We start from the raw sequence: 22,255 nt of genomic DNA, 5'->3' as shown, positions 1-22,255 counted from the left end.
TTCCTTCCCATAGTAATCCCAGAGTGGGACAGGCAGCATATTCTGGACTCAAGCAACAAATTCTTCTTTCTTCCAATCTACCCATGAACCAAAAACAGAAAAATTATCAAGTGTATGGCTTTCACCAGCATTACTAGGTCAATTTTAGGCAAGACTATATACATATGAACAACGTTTAAGACTAGGGATTCGGGAAATTTAACAGACAATGAGAAACTCAAATGGATCTCACACCCAGCATTACCATTCTGCAAACCAAACTCGTATGAATTTGCCCAACTTCTAAATGGCCTCAGAGCTGGAAAGGCCTTTAAACATTCTTTAGATCAACTCTCTGATTTTACATATGAGGAAACTGAGGCCTAGAGAGGGGAAGTGATTTGGTTTAGTTGTAACTTTTTCTCCCTATCAACAAATAATGAAGCCTTCATACTGAGACTTAAAACATATATTAAGGGGGGCTAGGTGGTACAGTGAATAGAGCACTGACCCTGGAGTCAGGAGGACCTGAGTTCAAATCTGGCCTCAGACACTTAATACTTACTAGCTGTGTGACCTTGGGAAAGTCACTTAGACCCAATTGCCCTGCCTTCCCCCCTCCAAAAAGCAAATATATATGTATCTATATATAAAAATCTAATTTTATCATATATAAAACTATATGTAAGATATATAGCAGAACAACCTTAAGATGCATTTTGTTTCACAAAGCAGGATTCTCCTGTAATAGTACAGACCATGCCACTGGATTAAGCATCTCCTAAGTGCTTCATAGGCACCTGGAACTGGGCCAAAACATTATAAATGGGATCTCATTTGATCCTTACAACAACCCTGTATAGTAGGTGCTATTATTATTCCTTTTACAGTTAAGGAAACTGAGGCAGAAAGCTATTAAGGGCTTGCCTAAGGTCATACAGCTATTCCATGTATGAGACTGAATTTGACTCGTCTAGGCCAAGAGTTCCAAAAACCATGCCAGCTAGAGCAGAGCAGAGGGAACTCTCAGCGAGGCATGAAGAGGGGTTTTCAGGGAGGCCGTGAGAAACGTAACGAGACTTAAGAAGAGTGGCTCTGGTGGGTCAGTGAAGGTGGCCTTATTGTCAACAGAGATCACAGTGAAGATGCAAAGTGGCACACAGAGCAGGGTGGAACAAGAAAAGCTTATCCTCAAATAAACTGTGGAGTTGGTAAACACTTAGGTGGGATGGCGAGATCAAGGAGGCGGCCCTTTTTTAAAGGAGGGGGTTGAGGCAGCTAGGTAGCACAGTGAATAGAGCACCAGCCCTGGAGTCAGGGGGACCTGAGTTCAAATCCAGCCTCAGACACTTAACAACACAAAAACTAGCTGTGTGTCCTTGGGCAAGTCACTTAACCCCAACTGCCCTACAAAAAAGCAAAAAAACTAATAATAGTAAAGGAGGGCGTCATCAAATCAACATCACTTGATTGGAAACCCTTCTGACACAACCAAACTACTAGGAAACTGTCCACTCCCTTGAGCTCCCCCAACCACCTCCAGCAGGGTGAAGGCCGAGGTTCTCTTCTCTCCACAGCCTGTTGCTTGGAGGCCCTATCACAGGAGTCCCCCCAGCACACAGACCCCCTCTCTCATCTCTCGCCTTCACTCTGCAGCATCTCCCAACTCTTGGGCATGGCCATTTCCAGCCGGCTGGTCCAGAGATCTCACCCTGAGCATGTGCACAGTAGAAGCCCCACCTTCCCTGGTTCTGCGGGGCAGGGACTGCCCTCTCTCTGTCTCTCAGTCCCTGCAGCTCTTCCTTCTCCCTTACACTCTGGCCCAAAGTCCTGCTTAGTCTACTTTTTGCATCTACCTCCTTCTCTTGACACCCTAACTCGGGTCCTCTGTGCCCTTCTCCTGGTTTGGTGAAATGGTCTCCCCACTTTCAATCGCACCTCCATCTACTTTTCACACAGCTAAAGCACCTCTGACCATATAACTGGCACATCCTGTGGTCCGGTCATTTCCCTTCCCCAGGCCTTTGCACTGGCCATCCCTCAAGCCTGGAATGCCCTCCCTCCTCCAGGAACCACCTCTTACAAAGCCCTTTGTGCTTCCCTTTCTCCTAACAGAATATAATCCCAGAGTGAAGGAATGCCTCTTCTGTTCACCTTGAATACACAGTGCCTCGAACACAGAAACACTTTCCACTGATGTAGTTAATTCAAACGGGTGCCACTAGGTGGCACCATAGTGCACAGAGCATCAGGCTGGGAGTCAGGCTGACTCCTCTTTCTGAGTTCAAATCTGGCCTCAGCCGTAACTATGTTACCTTACCCCAGGCAAGTCACCTAACCCTGTTTGCCTCGGTTTCCTCACCTGTCAAATGAGCTGGAGAAGGAAATGGCAAACCACGCCAGCATCTCTACCAAGAAAACCCAAAAGGGGTCACAGAGTCACACAGGACTGAAAAAATGACTCAACAAAAAACAAATTCAAACAAGACTCAAATTTTACTTTTTATTCACCAAAAATATTCCCAACAAAGACATTAGCTCCTATTATTCCAAAAACACTCAAAATGTTTTTTCACCAAACTATTCTCGTTTAACTTCACCATCTCAATAATAAAAAGCTGCAGGAATGTAAGCCACGTGAGGGCAGGGATCCGCACCCCCAGTGCTGGCACAGGGCCAGCCTAATAAAGAAAGGCTTCATCCAATCAAGAAATTAAAAAGATCATTTAAAATAAAAAGCAGCAGCCAGCGGCAGAGGAACATCCCAGCTCTTCTAATTACCCCTCTCTTGTTTTCTTTCCACTCCTTCAACTCTTTTCTTGGGGAACAATTTGCAACATGATTTAAAATGGAAAAAAAAAAAATCTGAGGCACAAGGGTCAAGAAGTAATAAGAGGCTGTAATTGTTAAGAGAGAACTGATCCCACCTCCATAGTCTCTCCTGAACTCATCCCATCCTCTCCATCCCCAAGGCCTCATCACCACTCTTCTGGACCTCAGGCCCGGTTCCAATCTAACTAAGTGCCCTTCCCAAAGCAGTCACTCCCTAGCTCCAAAGCCTTCCCAACGTCCCTACTGCCTCCCTGGAGGTCAGGGATTCTGAGACCGACGGCCACCTCCCACTTCCCTTCCTCCTCATCTCTCTGATTTCCAAAGTCTGATGAGACCGTTGGGTCCCTTCTCAGAATGCTTCGGGGCAGCTGGTGGTGCAGTGAATGTACTGGCCTGGAGTCAGGAGGACCCAAGTTCAAATCCTGCCTCAGACATTTGACACTAGCTAGGTAACCTTGGGCAAGTCACTTAACCCCATTTGTCTTGCCTTTCCCCCCTCCAAAAAAAAGGGGGGAAAATGTTTCAAAAATACACAAAATAAAATGTATGTTCATATTAGAAAAGAACCCGATCGTATTTAAGGTCACTGGCCCCAGGTGAAGGCCCCCTCGGTCACTTCCTCACTCCCAAAGCTGGCAGGCCTCTGTCCGGCCTCTTCCTGCCCTTCTGGCTCATCTACCACCAGGGAGGGCTCCAGGAAAGGGGAACATTCACAGATATTAAAGAGAAACACCTTTTTAATGGGCTTTGCCCCCCATAATTCCATGGTTTTTTGGTGGGGTTTTTAAATCATGACTTGAAATGGCAGGAGTCCCATCTTCTCAAGCGAAGGCTGCCACTGTGTCCAGTTCAAGTGGAACACATGGCTAAGTACAATCCAATGCAGGAGACAGGCTTCTGTGAAAGGCAAGGCAGGGGATCCCCCAAGGACTGAAGAAAATCTTGTGGCCTGAGGAAAGTTTCATTTTTTCCTGGGGATTTTCTTTTTGGGGGGAGAGACAGAGTAAGGGAAGAAATGAACTTGTGAAAGAAGGTCCCAAGGCAATGAAGGCCACCCAGTCCCTGTGCACTCTAATCAAAACACCCAATTCAAACTGAGAAATTTCCCCATAGGCATATATGACTTTATAATGAAATGTTCAAAAATAAAATTTACTCCACTGGAATGAACCTAATCCCAAAAACAACACCTTGTAACCTCCAAGGAGGCTACAAAAGGAACTGACTCCTTTTTATTTCTCTACTTGGGTTTTTGTTGTTGCTGGTGGCAGTCAAATCAAAAGCTTTTGTCACAATTATACACTCAGGGCAGCATAACTCATGAGATGACTCACAACAGCACGTCCATCTTGGATATATTCATCAAATTCACAACCTGTTATTATACTTTCTCATTTTTTCCCTGTAACATATGTACTCCTCAAACTTAAATTCTGTGCATTCCATTTTTAAATCTCTTCAGCTTCACTTAGAACTCTATCATGGCTAAGCTGGAAGGGATCCTGGAGATGATTTCGTCTGGGAATCACTTTTTATGGGAGAAGAACCACAGGAGAGGCTGCTGTCTGCTGCCGACTGGCATATCCATTAAGAAGGATAGTAGGGTGACCCAGAGCAGCAATGCCAGCCATCTCAGCACAATCTCACCTGGACTAGCTCACACACACTAAGAAAATACAAGACAGTCTAAAATAACATGGATTTCATACAATAACTGATTCATAACTATTTATATTTCAATAATTGCTTATTTCATGTGAAAATAGATCTCATTTAAGTATGTTATGCTAAATATTCCTAAATAAAATGTGAAATGAAGAAAAAGAAGTATTTCTACTTTTATTAATTTGACTCAGTGCTTGCATTGTCTTGGAAGATGCTCAAAGAAAATGTATTACAATTTTCATTTTCAAGTATTACTCAAGACTAATAATTGGCTTCTCAAAGTCACACTTTATATTAGAAAACTTGTTCATATCAGTAGACTACAGCAAAAATTAAGTCGGAATCCACTTATTTTTCAACTGACAATAGATTTCTAGTAAACAATTTCATTTTTAAGAACTACCATAGCAGGAAAGGCAGACTGGGGGAAGAAGGGGTAATCAGTATGCATGCCACCTTGGGGTGGGGGGTAGGGGAGAGATGGGGAGAAAACTGGGAACTCAAAATCATGTGAAATGAATGTTGAAAACTAAAAATAAATTCTGGGGGAAAAAAGCCACTAAAAAGGTGTTTCTCTTTAACATCTGTGAATGTTCCCCCTCCCTTACAATCTCCCCAACTGGAGCGAAGCCAGCTGCCCTTGGGCAATTTCAGCCAATTGGCCAGAGGATGCTTTTGGGCTGGACTGTGCTTCTCCTCCCCTGGATTTCTGCAGGGCTTCTCAGTCTGCTATTTGATACTCCACACAGTGTTGGCACAAAATGTCATCCTACACTTATTTTATTGTTTGTTTCCCCATATAAATGAGACCCAGCAGGAGAGCAGCCAAACTTGATATCAATGCATAAGATACAACTCATTTGATATGAAACTTGGGGAATTCATTGTTTTTCCTTTCTGTAACATTGTTGCGGCATCAGGTTGTACAGAATAAACAAGGGGCCAAAATAAAAAAAAACACCAACAGTGCTAAAACTTCCCAACCCAAGTCAAGGCCAGCTGAGGCCCCAGCAGCACAGGGAGCAGGAGGGCCCCTGGGCTTCCTCCAGGCTGGCAGAGGGGCAGCCAACAGTTAGGAACAAGCCCGTGCAGCTCATAAAAGCTAACCAAGGTGCTCCAGGCTTCCTAAACCAGACCTGTATCACTATGCAGAATGCACTGATGAACTTCAGAAGAACAAGGGAAATACTCCCGTGGCTGCATCTGTGCTGCCCACAATTCTGGGGGCCCTGCGGAGTTTCATTTGTACTGCCAAGAACCTGGGACCCCTTTCTGCCCTTGACAATGCCTTCTAAACCTTTCTGTAGCAGGCACGGTCTCAGGGGTCCTGGCGGTTAGAAGCTAGGGGACCCTGTGAGGAGGCAGCAAAAGTCCCAGGACTCAGTTCATCCAAGAAACAGGGTCCTGGAAAAGAAGCCCAGTTTGCCAAGCCCCTCCAAAGTCTTGTACAAGTCTTATCACTTCTTCACTGGTAGAAAACATTACCAGATACATCTGAAGAAATGCTGACCATAGAGCCTTAAACAGTCGGTAACAGGTATTATATTAATGGTCTTAGTCAAAAAATTAAAGGTTTCCAGAGGGTAGTATTCACACTGTACATAATATGCAAGTGTCTGCCCCAAACTAAAGTAAATCAACACACAGGCACACTCATTTGCTTATTTTTGCAGAAAATACTCATCTCCTAATGCAGTCCAACCCCCTTACTTTTGACAGAGCAGGAAACTGAGACGTAGAGAGCATCTGTGATTAGCCAAGAGCCATACAATGAGACAGGACGACAATTTAGGTTTCCCATTGCTAACTGCATCTTTGAGAGGCAGGACAAATAAGGACTAGAAAGTCTAGCCCTATTGTCCCTCCAAGCTCTCAGGCCATGATCCAAGTCAGGAAGATCCCAACTTGAGTCTTGCTGCTAACACACAATGGCCAGATGGGTCTGAGCCAGTCATGATGTCCCAGGCCCTGCAGGTAGAGGGCCAATAAGACAGACTGCCTCCCTTGACTTTTTTTATTAATTGGCCGATGGGCAGAAAAAATAATCTATCAAACCAATCTTTGTAGAATTATGCATAGTGGCTGTGGTGGCAGATGTTGTTTATGAAAATGAAAATTATCCATCACTCCCACTACATTCTAAAGTCCTAATTAGTGAAATACTGGTCAGAAGAATTTACTTAATCCAAAAAGTAAAATTCTCTGCAACTTTAGTGAATTATCCTCACATCAACCATTCTATTTTTTTAAAAAAAAGAATGAGTTTTAAAAGCACATTTGTCTTAATGAATATATTACTTATGTTGGAAAGCAGTGGTGACAGGCACTGAAGGGCACACAAGTCCCTTCTATGATGCTGGGAGGATCCTCACAATGGCTGAATTTAAGGGATAATAAATTCAGTAAAACCTGGGGCTATTCACATCTAGAAAAACAGAAATGCCCCTTCTGGCCACTGGGCAGGGAATGAAATTGAACAATCCTTTGCAGTCTCATCCAAAGGCCCCAAAGTCAGGCAGCTCAGGCCACACAAGAGTACTTCAGACTGGGGGGTAGGTTTTTCTCAATTAGCTGGAGTTTTGACCATGCAATCAAAACCTGGACTGGTTTTCAGGGAAAACTTTTCTGCATGTCAGAAACTTTAAATTTCCTTCATATAATGAAGTCTGCCTTCCCTTTTCTAAGAAAAAATTGATGATACTAAACCCAGATGTAGGATCAATAAATCCTGTTTATCTCAAATCAACAATATTAAACTCCTACTTCTATAGTGTGTTTAGGCTTTAAAAGATGGTTAGGATTTCAAATGGGGAGATTTCAAAAGACTGCAGACACCCTTTCAAGGCCAGTGAGTACTGGATGTGGTCCAGTTTGGCTCATGGAATAATGTGTGACTTAGTGTTAGAGGACTTGGGCTCTACAATTCACTCCCTTGTGTGATCTTGGGCTGAGCTCCTTTCCCATCCCTGGGCATCAGTTTCCTCCTATGTAAAATGATGGAGTTGGACTAGATGGTTTGCCAAGGCCCTTCCAGACCTAAATTTGAGATGAAGGGAGTAGGATGGAAGCAGATAAAGGCAGGCTATGTAAGTTTTGGGAGCCCAGGACAAGTCAATTCTATTCTGTGTTGGGAAAGTTCTTGAATTTTAGAAAAGCTCCCTATCAGCTCTAAAAGCCCAGAGCCCCATTAGAAGTGAACAGAGCCCTTATGCTTGTGGCTAGCCCATGATCATCTAACCCACACAAAGATGGTCAACGAGGTCTGGCCTCTAGGGCCTTGTCTCTTTTCTCTAGATAGTCAGTGGTCTTGGCAGCTCCTTTGAGCTCAATCATCACTGAGACGACTAGATCTGGATGTCCAGCCCAAGGCTCTGGCACCACACCAGCCTATGGGTTCTAACTGCCCATTGGACATTTCCCACTGAATGCCCCACTGGCACCAATTCAACATACTCAAATCCCTCCCTCCCAGTAAGCCATCTTCTCCCTCCCCTCCATATTCAGTCAGTACTTCTATGACATCACTTCTCTATACCTCATTACCTCTTAGACAGACCACTGCCATAGCTTCCTGCTCAGTCTCCCAGCCTCCAGCCTCATCCCAGCCCAGTCTATCTCCCAAACACTAGCCAAAGTCTTCTCCCTAGATCACGGCTCGAATACCACATCCTTTCCCCTGCTAGAACCTTCAAAGGCTCCCTCCTAACAATGAGATCAGTATGTTCATTATGAGCTCCTCTAACTTGGCATCTTAAAGTTTTTCACAAATGTGATTTGTTTAAAAACTATGTTATAAGGAAAGGCATTTATGGAATGGAGGAGTTATGGGAAGACTAGAGGACTGTGAGAGTGATGTAAGGAAAAAAATGTCAGTGAAATCTTTAAGCAGCATTAATCGAAGCTTGCTGTTTCACGGACAAGCCTTTCTTTAGTCTGCATTCCAGGCCGAACTGATCTTCCTGCAATTAATCTCTTGCCCTTATACCTCTGCCCCTGTCATCCATCCCCCAGGCCTGGAAGGCTCCTTCCTTCCAATCCACCTCCTCCACAAGGGATATTAAACCCTGAGGACCTGGTAGTACTTAGAGGGCTGGCACTTCTGTCCTACAAGATGCCTTTCCTCATCACCCAGCTGCTAGGGCCTTAGGTGCACATAGTGCATTCCCAACAGAGTGTAAGCTCTCTGAGGGCAGGAACTGTTCCACAGCTATCTTTGTATGCTAGCACCTGCCACAGAGCCTGCCAAGCTTCATGTCCATATCTGGTGTCCCCTTTCTAGAAGACTAATTCCCCAGGAATGTCAATGTTTACTCTTCCTCACCATGTCTCCCCTACCCCCAGTTTTTTAACATGTTCCTTATACTCCTTATAGGGAGGCTATGTCAACAAAACCACTCTTCCTGGGGCCTTTTTACCTCATGAAAATGAATTCTAAAACTCTTGGAGGCAATTTTTGTTCAATTACCTGTGTACCCCATCCCCTAGTCTGGATTAAATCCCACAGTGCCATAGATGTCCCCTGCAAAGGCTGAGCCTCTATAGCCCAAGCTCAGCTCACAAACTGGCTGAAAGAACCACTGTAGGTCTATTTCTCATCACCAGAAAGCTGCCCATAGCAACTCAGGAAAACTACTTCCTGAGGAAGATGGGGTGAGTGGACATGGGACTGCTTTTGTGGAGGCTCAGACAAAAACAGAGGATTACATTCTTCTGACGTATTAAAGCAGATCACCTCTAAAGCCCCTAGCACAATGTTTTATATGATAGTCATTCACAGACTTGCTCAATTAAATATAATTTTAATGTGAAAAATATTCTAAAATAAATTATTTTTTTCCCCTAATGAGTTACCATCACAAAGAGTAATGGTAATTTCCTGGCTAATCCTCAAATTACTGGGGCAACTAGGTAGCACAATGGCATAGAACTGGGAAGACTCATCTTCCTGAGTTCAAATCTGGCCTCAGACACTAGTTGTATGATCCTGTGCAAGTCACTTTACCCTGTTTGCCTCAGTTTCCACATTTTTACAAATGAGCTGGAGAAGGAAATGGCAAACCACTCTGATATTTTTGCTAAGAAAATCTCAAATGGGGGCACAAAGTCAAACATGACTAAAAAGCAACTCAAAAAAAATCCCTGAAATGCTAAGCTTAGTTTCAAAAAAAAATCACAAATAATTTTACCATTATATGGTACAGAAGAGGTTTTGGAATCAAAGAAACTGAGTTTCAAATTTAACTGGTGTTACCTCAGTAAACCTACATCACCTCTTTTTGCCTCAGTTTCCTCACTGTAAAATGAGAGGCCAAACCAGCTTGCCAACTCTAAATCTGCTGTGCCATGACTCTATGAGGGCCCCTTCTCTGTGCCAGTCACTGTGTGCTAAGGGTTGGAGAGACACAGTCCAAAACCAAATAGTCTTCGCCCTCCCAGTATTTCTACTCTCCTGGGGGATCCAACCTAGACATGGAGAAGTATCTAGAGTATTTTCAGCTGCACAGGCAGCTGGAGCAGCAGGAACAGTTCCACATTAAAAGGCATTACCAAAACAGAACAAAGTCAGTGACTCTAAGAGACAGAAATAAAGTGGGATGGGCGGAAAAGGGGGGAGGAGGGTGTCATCTCTCTGTGTAGCAGAGAATGACCAGCTTGAGTTTAGGAAACAGCAGCCAGAGAACTGAGCTAGTTTGGTTAGAATGTTAAGTACAGGAAAGGAAGTAAAATGAACAAGTCTACAAAGGCCAGGAGGTCCCAGATTGTGGAAGGTTCTGAGCAGCAGTGAAGACTCTCCTATTTTCTCTAAGAGCTCTAGGGTCAGAGAGGCTGACAGTGATGCCCTGGCCTTGGCCTGGCTACATAGAAGTCTTAAGAATACTCAAGGGGTAGATGAAGCATGGAGCAGAGCCTCAAAAGCAGGGAGACCAAGAAGGAGGCCACTGCCATAGTTCACATCCCAAGGAAGGGGAGAATGGAGAGACAATGTGGAGGAAGAGCTCACACGTCTTGGCCAAATTTTCACCCTAGAAGAACACTCTTCTTCCCGACAGCAAGATGGCAGATGTGTGTGGAATTGTGCATAGGCTGTTTGATTAGTCATTTTGCTTATTTTTCATTGTTACAAAAAAAAACTGGGGGGAGTTCGTGAAATGGGGAAAACTAATTTTTTTGTTTTATTAATGTCAACAATAAAGCTTCCCCACCAAAATCACTAAGACTTGAAAAGTGACTTGAATATAACGAGGGTGGGGTAAGAGAAGGAAGGAAAACATCAAGAACAGGAAAGCTGGTGGCCCCTTCGACAAAATGAGGCAATGGGAGAAGGAGGGATTTGGGGGGAAATGAGGAGTTCCATTTAATACACGTCAAGCTTGAGATGTACATCAGATATTCTACCAGACCTACCAAGATGGTGCTGCTGGACTAGACTTCAGGGGAAGAGAGAAGGTCCTGATACATTAATGTATAGATTCAGGATTCATCTGGAGAAAACAATGATACCCCTGGGATCAGATAAGATCACCCAGAAGAGTGTAGGAAAAGAAAAGAAAGGGTCCCATAAATCATGAGGGGCAAGGAAGTTCAAATGAACTGAGCAAAAAAGGATATTCTTTCTCTTCTAATATTTCAGATTGTTTTTCAATCAAGAGAGAGTTGCCCAAAGAACGAGAAGTGAAGAAGTGGCCAAGCCAGGAATGGCACAAGGAGCAAAAGAACCTTCTCCTGACCACAGTTTGTTTAAAGCCTATTTATTTATAATCCTCGACAGAGCCACCATCTCACATAGTGGTAACCGGCTTCCTTTGTGATTAACATCATACATGTAGAAGACGTTTGGGGTAGCGTTAGATTTACAGTTTGGGGGGATGTAAAAGAGTAATTGAGAAACTGAGTGAGTGTGCTTTAAAATGGCCCTCACTAAGTCACAGACCCATTAGCACATCTGTATGGCGCCTAAGACAATAGCCATCGGTAGGATGCGTTTCTCAGATTTCAAGAGCATTTAAAAAATAAATCTAGTATTTCATGTTCTAATATCTCCAATTTGTATTTCTTTTCCACAGCGAGAATATATAAATTAATGAAGACTGATAATGGCAATCTAGATTCCAAATTCCAATACAAATCCCAGTGGCCGAACACACACACACAAAAAAGTATTTGCCACACACAAAAAGTTCCTACTTCTCAGAAAGGAAGATTAACTAGCACATTTCCAAATATCATGAAGACTTCTGAGTATAAAAGCACAACTCTTAGCATCACTATGAAGCATGACTTCTAAATGCTCTCGCTGCTCTAAAGCACACTTGCAAAGCAGCTCTCATCGAACATGGGAGGAGTCTTTGACCATGAGTAAAACAAACCTTACCACTACCAAAAAATCCAACTGTGCTCTTTATATTCTACATTTTTGTCCACACACTCCACAAAGATGTGTGTTGTATACAAAAATAGGCCATGAACAAAACTGAATGTGTACAAGAACACTCATCTTCTCTCTTTGAGGTCCTAATTAACTGTGAATACACAAAATATGCAGCTTAAAATATGTTCATGCTAAACTGGTCTCTTAGTTGTTCCCAACTAAACAGCTCATCTTCCCTCTCTAAGCCTTTGCACTAGCTGTCCCCCATGCCTGGTGGCCCATTCCCTCTTCATCTCTACCTCTCACAAGTAAACCTTCTCTTGCTCCAAGACTCATCTCAAGTGCCAAAGCCTTTCCTCCATACTCCCACCTACTTCCCCTGTTTAATGCTCTACCTTCCCAAATTAAGTTGCTTTACATTTTGTGTTTACTTGCTTTTGTATTAACATAGTAGAATATAAATTATCTGACATAAGCCTAGAATCTATAGCCAAGCCTCTTGCACATAACAGGCACCTAATATTTACAGAATTAAGTATGTGCCTATGGTATTCAAGCAAGGAAGGCTTGGGTGCTGGGGCTTTAACCCTCAAAGGAAGTAAGGAAGCAGGCAGGGAGATGGGGGCAGGTGGGGAGTACACCTAACAGTTCTGTTACACTGAACGGAGAACAAGCACATGAAAAATCAGGTGAAAGAAAAAAGGCTGTGTAAAGCCAAGCCAGGCAAGGCCGACCTTTCCAAAAAGCAGGTGTCTGGCTACAGCACCAGTCCTGGGAGATGGGGGGGTTGGGGGGGGGTGGGGCCATACAATGTGGTTGTCCTAAGTACACTGTCCAGAATCTCCTTCCCACATTCCATGGGGTGGGGTAAGCAGGCAGAGATATAGAACTAAGGTCCCAGGAGCCTTTGGGTGCTGAGCTCCTCCTCAAGCTTGGGTGCTCTGTCTACTAACTTTGGGGCTTTGAGGTTTGCTCTGCTTTCAGTCAGAAAGGAGTGTTTTGTTTTCAAAGAAGAGTGAGGAGAGTAAAGGGATCAAGTCTTCTCTGCATCCCCCACCCTGAAGAACAAAGGGGCCCCCAAGGGCTCAGGCTTCCTCTTCTCCACACACCTGATGGCTGAAGCAGGATTCAGACCTTAAAGGGGTGAATGGGATCCAGGGGGCAGAGGACAGCAATGACCCTGGCTAGGAATTAGCCATGGGAAATGTGCTACAAACTAGAGACCCAGAAAGATTCCTAACAGCTTAACTTGAATACCTTTACCCTGGATTTTTAAAGCATCAAGAGGGCTAAAAACAGAATGAAGAGAAACTCAAGAGACAAAGTGTAAGGAATTGAGAATTACTTTATTATTCAAATTAATAAAAATTGATTAAGTACCTGTAGTATTCAGAATACAATACTAGACCCAGGGGAGCTATGTCACAATTTCTGCCCCCCAGGACTGCAGGAGGGTGATGGCACACAGCTAATACAAAATACAAAGAGAGGGGCATAATCAATTTGTCACATAAGGAAAAGACAAAATTACTCCAAAATTCAAACTTAAAAAAAAAACTATTCTTCAGGGTGGCTAGGCAGCACAGTGAATAGAGCACCGGCCCTGGAGTCAGGAGGACCTGAGTTCAAATCTGGCCTCAGACACTTAGCACAAAAAACTAGCTGTGTGACCTTGGGCAAGTCACTTAACTCCAATTGCCCTCCAAAAAGCAAAAACAAAAAACTATTTTTCAATTAACAATCATTACTTCTTCACCCCACTGGTGGGAAAAAAAAAAAAAAAAGGAAAAACAAAAAAAGCAACAAATCTGAGTAGTCAAGCAAAACTAACCCATTACCAGCCATCTCTAAAAGGTGTCTCAATCACAGCCTGGTGAAGTGTCAACAGCCTTCTGCCTTATGGGCCCTCTGGCACAATGGCTGGTCATTCACAAGGCTTTCAAAATTGTTCATTTTTGCAATGTTTCAATAAACCTTTGCTAAGCCAGTTTATTGGCTGCAACTCGACCAGAGCACAAAAATAAACAAACTAAAGTCCAGGTTGCTGACATCTACCTGCGAATACACCTTGGTAGCTTGGGAGAAGGATAAAGGAGAATCCTAATAAGGGGTTTAGGAAGATTGGAGGAGTTGGAGATCAATGGTTTGTAAGAGCTGGTTGAATTTAAAGATCTTAGACATCCCGGTAAGCCAATCTCTCCCTATATTCTCTCACTACAGAGATGAGAAAAGTGAGGCCCAGGTAAGTGACCTGCCTAAGGTCACACAGACAATAACTCACGTTTCTATGGGCTTTACAGTTGGGAAAGCGCAGATCTTAGCCCAGCTCTGTGGTGTGTACACTGGAAAGAGCACTAGGTGAGTTGGCAGACAACTGGATCTAAATCTCACCCACGCCACTTGCCCTCTTCTCTGAGCCTGTCTGCTCATCCATGAAATTAGGATTATACCTCTGACACAGGTCGCCCTAAGGATTGCCCCTGTGCTAGCTGCATTCTGAGCTCCTTTAGTCTATCAGACAAAGCAACAACTGGAAGGAACCCCTGAGGTTATGAAATCCTTCCTGTCTTCTCACAGAGGAGAAAAGTGAAACCCAGGAAAGTCGTGCATGTACCCAAGGTCATGCTGAATGGAAACTTCAAAAGCAACATCTGAACCCAAGTTCTGATCCAACCCTCCTCACACTACAGCCCTCTGCTCCCCCAGATGCTGATATCCACTGCCCAGCACATCCCGCAGTCAATAAAAAGCAAAAGCTTTTACTTCTAGAGGAAGACTGCAGAAATCAGTAGTCGAAGCTGTTATGTAGTCCATCAACAGAAAGGAAGAACATTTTCATTCAAATCTGTCCTGACAGTACAGCTCAACTATCTTCTGAGTTAACTAAATTGTGCTTATGTTTCTCTCAGGTACAACTGCCATCCTGTAAATATTCCACAGTAGGATGCCGAGTCTGATAATGGATGTGAAACAAAAGATGTGGATTTCAGCAGATAATTGTAATGAGGGCAGACAGAATTTCTTTTTAAAGTTAGGTTCTTACTCAAATCTTTTCTATTTATTAACTTATCTTTCTCTAATTTTGTAAAGTATTTAAAATTTAACAGTATTGAAGTATAATTTATCTCAAAATCACAATTTTTATCAAGGTGGATAAAAATCAGTATTTTTAGGGGGACAAGTTCAGACATTAACTCATTTTCTAAACATAATCAAGTTAATATTTAACTGTTACAGAAGAGCAGGCCATAATACGATCGTGCAACCAACAAACACTCCTGAATGAAATAATCTTCTGAAATAAGGGTGAACAATCCAAGAAATTCATGTTAATTAAGAAAGTCAGGCTTAGTCAAATGTCTGAAGACATGCATTGGTTCCTAAGGTCCTGAAGCAGCATTTTGAAAGATGCCAGGCAGAGGGAGCACCCAAGGACTCACAGCCATGGGATATGGCTTCTTCCCCTCTTTTGCCACCTTGGGCAAATTATTTCCCAGCTGAGACTTAGGCTCTTCTTCTGTATAATGGGCATAATAACACACTCACTGTGAGCTGCTATTCTGCAGATGATTCACTGGCTCTTTTCTAGCCTCATCAGAATATTGAATGACAGCCTGGCTACTTAATTTTTGCAGTCACTGAAGCAGGGACTTGGTGACAACATGCAGAACATGGAGCAACTGCCCAAATTATTTTGGAGAAACAGAAAAAATCACTTACTATCCCAAAACAAAATAATAAAGAGATCATAGCTTTTAAATGAACTGTTTATATCTTCTGAAATTCAGTAATGCCTTAAACTAAGATTCGAACTTGGTGTTCTGAGTAGAATGAATGCTGTACTGGAAGTCAGGAGGCTGAAGGTTTTCTCTAGCTAGTGAGACAAGCACGTCCCATAAGCTATCTGAACAGGAACCCACCCTCAAGTGTGACAGTGATAATGCCTCTCTCTGCCCTCCCTGACTTTACCTGGATGGCGAGAGGACCAACAAGGTGATTTGTATCAGTAAATCACTTATGTGAATATAAACTGTTCAGCACGCCACGGGATATTTGCTATTATTAAATATTGACTTGCCTACTATGCGAAAATGAAACTTTTATCCATCTCTAAAACGTCAATGCTTATAAAATAAGACTACATCATGGCAATGGAAATATTACATCCACTTTCCTTAGTGAGTTAAACATAGTCTAAACAGATTTAAACTGAATTCATACAAATTTTGATAAAGTAAAATAAAAGAATTATTTTACAGTTTTTTTCATGAAAAATCGGCTCAGCAGAGAACAAAAACCTTCAGAAGGAAACACGGAAAAGCAGGGTAGTTTTGAAAACAATGTGCAGTATTTATTATGTAGTTTTAGAAAGAAGTAAACAGTGTAAAATGGACATTCGTGGTTTCATACTGAATCCTCTTTCTGGGTTGTGCTGTGTACATGGAAACGTCTTTTTGCATTTAAGTTCAAAATGAACAAAAAATTAAAGAAAGAAAAATCTACTTGCTCCAAAAAGCAGATGGGTTGCTCTTAAGTTGACATGAGGGGGGGTCTCCATCACTTAGCTGCACTAAAAATAACTCATCCAGCCTAATGGTTTTGAACTAGTACCAACAGGTCAAAATGACATACTCTAAACCCAAGATCTCTCCCACTGATTTAAATCAATGACCAAGAGGATGAGTTTACATACAGTACTGCCATCCTAAAAATAAATACACACTACCCATTTCTATTACTCCTTAATGTAAGAGATATAATTGCCAGAGAACTTCACAGATTATATTTTACTTTTTGGGTCCATTTTATAAAATCCTCCCAACTGCTCTGGGATCCTCTCTGATGCCATCATGCACCAGAGTATGCCACAATCAGCTGTTAAAAGACTTGCAAGTCTACTCAGGGTGATCATCTACAGGATGATCTGCACCACTGCTCCCAAAGGACACAATTCAGTCATTTCTTCCCCAAAGCAAAGATTATTTATGACTTGGGTGACTTACCTTTGCTGATGACAGTGCACAAGCCATGGTGTCAGAGAAATAGATCTGAAGTCAGGTGGTAACATGGGCTCAAATTCTGGCTCTGCTTTACTTACTACCCTGAATGACCTAAGGTAAGCCACTTTACTTCTCTGGACCTCAGTTTCCTCCTCTGTAAAATGGAAGGTTTGGACAAGAAAATGTCTAAGGTCCCTCTCAGCAATAAATCCCGTGATTTACTATACTATGTGGGATATTCTTCGAGGAAGGACACACACCTTAAGTTATTTTTCCCGCAGACAAGTGATGCTTTGGTCCATCTGACTTACTTTCTCTCTTTACGGCCAAATGCTTACATCTGAGGTCAGACTAGAGATGGGGCACTGCAAAGGCCAGAGCCAGCCCAAGAAAGAAAGACCAGTACAAAGTGAGGAGTATAACATCCTGGTCTCATTAGCAATGCCTATTTATTTAACAAACTGACCTAAAGAATAAACAGGCTTCCTAAGCCTGGCAAAGTTAACTACTGAACTTTTCTCTATTAAATATGGATGGTAGAAGTACTAGCCTTTTCGCAAGAATGGAAAGGATCAAATATAAGGCATTGTAGGACCCTATGATTTGAGAGGTTCCTTATCCAGCCCAACCCCCAGTGTAGCAAGGCTCAGACTTGTAGTGACTCTCACTAGGCCACAAATCCTATGTGATCCATGTTCTTCCCACCAGAACACAAAGCCTTCAAACTTTCAATGCTGCCAACTGCCCTTTGCAGGCCTCTCTCATTCACAAAGACCTTGCCCAAGTCTCCATTCCCCACCTCAAACAACCCTTTTAAAAGGTGTTCAAATTCCCACCCATCCTTGAGCAAAAAAATGCCAGCACAGAGGAAGATACAGAAATCCAAAAGAGAAAATGGGTGGGAAAAAGGTTTTCCCCACCAGGGTTTAGAAGCTGCTCCTCTTTGTTAATTCACTGTGTAACTGGGAACACCCCCCAAGTCCTGTGAGTTTTAAGAGGATTGTTGTTTTTCAGTCACCCTAGTTCTCCATGATCCCATTTGGGGTTTTCTTGGCAAAGATATTGGAGTAGTTTAATATTTCCTTCTCCAGTTCATTTTTACATATTGGGAAATTGAGGTAAACAAGGTGAAGTGACATGCCCAGGGTCACACAGCTAGTGTCTGAGGCCAGATTTGAACTCAGGAAGATGAGTTATCTATCTATCTATCTATCTATCTATCTATCTATCTATCTATCTATCTATCTATCTATCTATCTACCTATCTACTCTCCAACAAAGCAGGTAAGGAGCAATGTCTAAATCTTCTAAATCTTCTAAATGTTCTCCCTCCCTCACACCTTGAACTGCATAAAATGGGGGTCTGGTTGTTGTCATGAATTTAATAGTTAAGTCTTGAGAATCTGCAGTTATGTCTCTAGGCCCTGAAGGAAACCATTTTTTTTAAAAAATGAGATTGAATTCAAAAAAATTCAGCATGTGTAAGGCACTGGGTAGGGACTGTATAAAGACAAAAATGATTTTATGGTCTGTGCTGACCCACTCAGCTCCTCCTCAGCCTCTTCTACTGGACATCAGGGCCCCCACCTCTAACAGGATGCTGTTCCAGGTTCTGTCCTACTCCCCATTCTCAAGACACTCTCAGTGACTTTTCATCAGTTCCCCTGGGTTCAATGATTGTCTCTGCACACATGATCCTCAGACCTAAATTCACCCAGGCCTAGTCTCTCTCCCGTGCTCCAATCCTGCATACAGATATTTCCAATTCTATGGCCCACATAGGCCAACCTTCCCTGCACCCATCAAGGAAGGACACCACCAGACATCTTCCCAGTCACCCAGATCCAAAACTGCCAAGCTCCCCTCTGCACTCTCATCTGCCCATCCAAACAGCCATCTAGTCCTGTCAATTCTACCCTCAGAACCTTTCTATAAACTGCCCCTTCCTCTCCAGGCACAGCCAGCCACCAGCCTAGCTCAGGCTCTCAACAATAACGACTACACAGGGCCTTAATGTTTGCCAAGCCTTAAGGGTTGCCTCCTCACCAGCCAGTCAATCCCCTTTCCAGCCCATCCCAGAGATGACAGGTGTCACTCACCTCCCTGCCAAGTGCTTTCCATGACTCTCCAGGTATTGGGCGCTGCAAACCCTTCCCAATTCCAGGCTGAGGTCACAGCTTTGTGACAATCTCTGCCTGGCTCTGCCCTGGTTACTGATCCTCTGCCCAACTACTTCGTGTTCACTTGGGATAACAGATTTAAACCTGGAAGTGACCTCAGAAGCCAACAAATCCTACACCTGGCTCCATTTCTCAGGTGAGGAGACTGAGGCAGGAAAGGGTTAAGTGCCTTGCCCAGGGTCACACAGCTCTAAGGGTCTACCTTTGATCTGCCCAGCAGACAGTGCCTGGGCACACGCCAAAAGACCAATCCTGAATTGTTGAACAATTACCTGACCAGCAAGCAGTCCATCCAGACTGTCCAATATGAGAGATCCCCCCATTCCCTGGGGGAGGTGGCAGGGGCCAGGTGCATGGGGGGGCCTAGAACAAGGAAACGGATGCCTGCTTAAGGGAGCTCAAGTAGGTCACTCGGCCGAGAAGTGGAATGTGTCAAGGGTAGGAACAATTCCGGTCTGGAGCAGCGTCACTGCCCAAAGGGGTCTGCCTAAAAGGAGGCACCAGGAGCAGACCGCTGCGCACCAGGGGGCCGGAGGTAGAGCTCCTTCTGGCCGAAGGAACAGCGGGGCAGGACGGACGCTAAGGGCGGCCAGGGCAGGCAAGACCGGGGCCTGGCCCCGCACTCGCCTCCCTCCCCGGGGCCAGTCACTGCCGAAGTCTCGGAGGGGGACCCGTCTACACCAGCCACCCGAAGACCTTGCAGGGCCCCTCCCCTGGACAGAACCCCCCTTTGGGGACCGAGCCCCGGGCCGGGCAGTGTAGACTGAGGGGGAGGGCAGGAGAGGATGTGAAGGGAGGGGGCGGCGCTTCACGCCCCGCCCCCGCATGCGCTCGGACCCCCGGAGCCACCACGACCCCCCCACCCCCCCCCCCCCCCCCCCCAACAATTACACGGGATCCTAGGCCCAAGGCCTCAGCCGACCAGGCCCGGAGCCAAGGGGAGCGAGCCGAGCCGGAAAGGGGATGGCCCGCGCCGGGGTCCGGGAGAGTTCATGACCTGGGTTCAAATCCGAATCATTCACCACCCCTGAGGCCGCGTCTCGAGGGGCCTTAAACTAGACTGGAGAGAAGAAAGCACCTCGTGGCCCCTCAAGGACCCTCGGTCTCCCGGCTCCGCCTCCGCCCTCCAGGACCCGCCGAGGACAATGGCCTCAGCAGGCCCCACCTGGCAGGGGGAGGGGGATCGATAGGGAGGGGGCGGGGCCACGACGGGGCGGGGCTGACACCTTCACCTAGCCCGGTGGCGGCGATGGCGGAAGCCCCGCCCCCTGGCGCCGCCGGCCAATCCGAGCGCGCCGCCGCTGAGCCTGCGCTCGAGTCCCAGGACAGGGCCCAACCGGCGCGCGACCCCAGCTCGGCCCCGGCCCGAGCCGAGAGCGCGCGACCCCTGCCGGCCCAGCCAATCAGGGCGGGGGCAGAGGCACGGCCCGCTCGGATTGGCTGCCTCCCCTCCCACGCGCACACCTCCCCCTCCTCCGCTAACCCGGCGCGCGCGCAGGGCCCTCTCCAGCCCTCCCCGCCCCCAACCCCCAAGCTCCGCGCGCGCCCCACACCACGCGCGCGTCCCCGCGGCTCGCGCGTCCAACCGTCGCCCCTCGCAACCCCCCCCACCCCGCCCCCACCCCCGAGGCCCAGGACCCGGGGCCTGAGATGGGGGGGAACCGACGGCCACCCCCCCACACACACAACCACCCCCTCCGTTAAACCGCCCTCCCCGTTTGCCCAGCTGCAGCGGAGGAGGAGGCGACTGCAGCTCCGGGTTGGGCCCGGCTGGGCCGAGCGGGCCTCGGACTCACCCGATGCAGTGGCGGCCGCAGCACCAGCAACAGCGGCGGCGGCGGAGGGGACGGTGGGGACGGCGGCGGCGCCGGGCAGCCCCGAGGCGGGGAGGGAGGAGGCGGGGGAGGGTGTGGGGTGCCGATCAGGCCGGGCCGGGGGCGAGGGCGTCCGGTCTCGCTCGAGGGCTGGCCGGTCCTGCCTGCGCCTGGGGCTGGGGCCGTCACTGTCGCCGTCGCCGCCGCGCTCCTGTCACCGCCGCATGGCCGCCCCCGGCAGGGCCCACGCTCCGCGCACGGCTGGCCTGAGCGCCCGAAAGGCGGAGAAGCAGAGCGCCGCGGGCGGGTGGCGACTGGAGAGGGGGCGCGCGAGGTGGGGGCCCGCGGCGGTCTGTGGCCCCTGTTGTCCGCTCTCCTCCTCCTCCTCCTTGGCCTGCTCGGTCCCTTTTTTTTTTTTTTTTTTTGTTCCTAGAGAGTCCGCTGCGCATGCGCATCCGCCGCGCTGCCCCGCGGGAGTCGTAGTCTTCCGGGCCTTGCCCATCAGGCCGAGGGCGACGGGACCGGACTACGACTCCCAGGGTGCACCGCGAGGGCGAGCCCCGAACTCGGGGACGGGGCGAGAGCGAGCGGCGCTGGCCCGCCCGGACGAGGGCTGTCAATGGAGGAGCGGAGCAGGAGGAGCCGAGGACGAACATGGCTGCGGCGGCTGCTGCTGCTGCAGCTGCACCTGGGGCCTGCTCGGCTGCACGAGGGGGGGGGGGGGGGGGGGGGGGGGGGGGGGGGGGGAACCTCGGCTCGGCTCTGCTGGGCTCAGGCCCGGTCTGCGACCCTCGCGCGGGCGCCCACTCCTCACGAAGCCCCCACCTCGGCTCAGCGACACAAAGAGCGGCTCCCGCTGCCACACCGCGGCGGGAGCCTCCCGGGCCCGGCGCGCCCACGCCCGCCCGGGCACAAAGAAGTTTAAAAAAGAAAGAAATCAAGTACTGCTTGGAGGCTGCAGAAATCCGAGCTCGCAAGCCTGGGCCGAGGCCCTGCCCAGCCATGAGCCCGGGGAGGAGGCTGCAGCGGCCCCCGCTCGCTCGACTTCAGGCAGGGCTCAAGAATGTAGTCAGACGGACCGAAGGAAGGGCAGTCCGGCAGGGTTTCTGAGGCGGGTCCTGGTGGCCGACTAACCCGGCGAGACCGGCGCGGGCGGGCCCCCCCCCCCCCCAGCCCTCCAGAAATGCTTCCAGCCTGGGGAAGCTGTGTGCGCGCAGGCCGGCACCCGCGCTGAATGAGTGCATCAGGACTCCGAATGTTTAAGGCTTTTAAACCTTGAGCTGGAGCTTCATCTGCAACATTCACCTTTCACTGCACAACAAAACTCTTAAAATTTCCTGTACAATGGATGAAGTGAAGCTTCTCTCCTCGCCTTTACCTTAAGGTGGTGAATGCAAACTGGAGCTGAACACTATA

At 46.8% G+C, this 22,255-nt stretch overlaps 1 protein-coding gene across 20 annotated transcripts in view; it reads right to left on the bottom strand.

Annotated features, from left to right (window-relative positions):
- GTF2I (general transcription factor IIi) overlaps window positions 1–20,927 on the bottom strand; it is an 89,773-nt gene extending 68,846 nt beyond the window's left edge. For 10 of the 20 annotated variants that reach the window (XM_069089508.1, XM_069089510.1, XM_069089511.1 and 7 more), the window contains exon 1: window positions 20,822–20,926. The gene's annotated coding sequence lies outside the window, so the exon portion shown is untranslated. Of the gene's footprint in view, window positions 1–20,821 lie in introns of all 20 variants that reach the window. The other 10 variants (XM_069089528.1, XM_069089517.1, XM_069089509.1 and 7 more) reach the window with 2 other exon arrangements.
- Window positions 20,928–22,255: the final 1,328 nt, after the last annotated feature.

Source organism: Petaurus breviceps, unplaced genomic scaffold (assembly GCF_028583685.1).
Source record: "Petaurus breviceps papuanus isolate PSGF00001 unplaced genomic scaffold, PetGlider_PUasm1.0 186, whole genome shotgun sequence".
Lineage (NCBI taxonomy): Eukaryota > Metazoa > Chordata > Mammalia > Diprotodontia > Petauridae > Petaurus > Petaurus breviceps.
This window is presented reverse-complemented; position numbering and strand designations above follow the sequence as displayed.